Source organism: Panulirus ornatus, chromosome 14, assembly GCF_036320965.1.
Source record: "Panulirus ornatus isolate Po-2019 chromosome 14, ASM3632096v1, whole genome shotgun sequence".
NCBI classification, from domain to species: Eukaryota; Metazoa; Arthropoda; class Malacostraca; order Decapoda; family Palinuridae; genus Panulirus; species Panulirus ornatus.
Genome location: NC_092237.1, coordinates 22,083,599 through 22,086,065, shown reverse-complemented (window position 1 = coordinate 22,086,065; position 2,467 = coordinate 22,083,599).

The following is a 2,467-nucleotide window of genomic DNA, read 5'->3' as shown; positions in this document are numbered from 1 at the left end:
TGTCATCTGGTGGCAGTAAACACGTCCCTTGTGCTGAGCGTCTTGTTGACTCATAACTTAGGTTAAGTCATTATGACCGTCACATCCCCAAAGAGTGATAGTGAGAACCAGTAGACAAAATTATTAACTCAAAAATGATTTGCCAATGATTGGTAAATGTTGTTATCATTGCTGAAGCTCATTGTCTGATTTGAAATGAAAATCCATTCATCATGAGTTATTTCCCAGATTAAATGGACAAACTGTCATCTTGTATCTTTCTCGGAGTCTTCTTGTCAGAGGCAGATGGTAGTTCCTGAATGCAGAACCTGATGACAGTCATTATCTATTTCGCTGATATCCGGTTAAAAAATAAGTCAGTGTTGGGAGGAAAATGCATTTTTTACGTATTGTAACTTATGCTTATTTCTCTGTAAGTATAAGGAATTATCTAATGGTAAGGATAGCTGAAAATCGCTGATGAGAAGGGGAAAAAATCAGCAAGTTAAGCCTGTGACAGGAAAAGATTAATCTTTCATTGGTATTTACGACAGATACGAGAATGACATGAGTAGTTGGTGATTTCATTTTGACTTTAGTGATCTTGGTGACGTATCAGTCGCTATCACTAACCAGTAAAATGTGAAGACAAATGACCTCAGATTCAATTCTTCGAAGCCACTAGCTGGTGATCTGAGTAATGATGTTAATCACTAACTGGTAGTCTGTGCAGGAACATTAGCCACTGGCTAGTGACTGTGGGAGTCACCTCAACTGTCATTCTGTTCTTAACTGTTGAGTTACATCCTGAGGTCAGACCACTTGCAGTACACTTTTTTTGGACCAACTAAAATACCTCAATGATTTTGTTATTCCCAGTTACTATACTTGCCAACGTTTGGGCACTACATCACTTGACAAACTGACGACACCCGAGGAGAGACAGCAAGGTAGCCGCTGGTAGCAAGAGTTTTCTGGCCTCAGCTTATCTGTTAAGTAAATGGCACAATTATCACAACTTTAATCTCTTTTTTCGGTCCAATATCTAATTACCGAAGCCATTATGTCATGTTCAAAATAACAGTTCTGCTAAATTCTCACACTATCTACATTGAAGAATCTCAAGTCCTTGTCTTTACATTTAGATTTGATCCTTACTCATATAAGCTGAGTCTCAGAACAAAATCTAGAATACAACCTTTATTTGTGTAGCATGTGCTCAGTATGGTCACATGTCCCACTGGATAAGCTCTAGTTTCATTTGCTCTTACTGTTGTCTTGTTCAGCATATTCATTCTCTGTTGTTGTAATGGTGAGAGCATTAGATATATCGGATGTCTCAATGTTCCAGCTACGGTGGCTTTCGATAATGAAAGATAAACTTTTACACATGATTATATATATAGAACCATCAGTATCGTTTTCTTTCGATCAGATGTATTCGACTGATTGCGAAAACGTAATATTGGTGACTAGTACACATGACAAACTCGAAGTTACGTCTCTAAGTTCAAACTATTCACACAACTGTAGATGACAACCCTGCGTGAGGCAGTAAGCAAGTGCTCCTGAAGATAACATTATGATCATTATAAATCTTTATCTAAAGCAATAAGATCATGTTAATGATCCCTGCAGCTTAACCATCTTGCAGACCTAAGCATTATCATTGGCATCAGTGCTATTATTGATGAAACTGATCAACTCACACTGCCGTATGTAACGTCATTTAGTGGAGTAAGTTACACACTTACCAAGCTGTCTGGAACAAAAGCAGTGAGATGACCGAGCGGCAGCCACTCCTCTGCTGGAGTGCGGATGTTGGCTGTTGACACAGTAATTACTGAAGCTTCCCCACCTCTCCCAAGGGAAGGGAAGGTTCTGGGTGAGATGAAAGGCTGGAGGGTTACTGAGGGGTTGTTGCATTAGCAGGGAGTAAGTGTAGGCTAATGGTCGGCTGTGTGAAAAGCGGAGGGCACGTGACTTAGTGTAAAGTCTGAATTATAGATTCATTTTACGCAACTGTAAAAGATGTTTCGTTCTCTTCTCTAAGGATCCCGAAAAAAGTAGAAGCAATTAACAATATATTACATCATCCAGGCAAACATGGAAAGTTCTCGTTAACTGGTGTAGTGCTTGAAAAAGTTTACCAATTATATCTCTCCTGTGGAGAACTCCCAGCTCCCCGCGGGACCTAACCACCAAGAGATCTCCACTAGTTGAGAAAAGTAAGTAAATCCCTTAACAATCTACTAGGTGCTTACCAACTGGGGAGGATTAAGGTTTTGTGGGGAATATATCACAATAACATTGTGAGTCGGTGGATGATATGCCTATATGTCTACAGCTGGCCCACGATAAGGCTCTGTACGCCTGTTCCACTCCTTGCTGCTAGGAAGATATTGCGAAAAGAAAGAAAGAAAGAAAGTCAGGTGTTGAGTTGACTGACGTGGGAGGCAAATTTACATCCAATCCTCACAAGTCAATA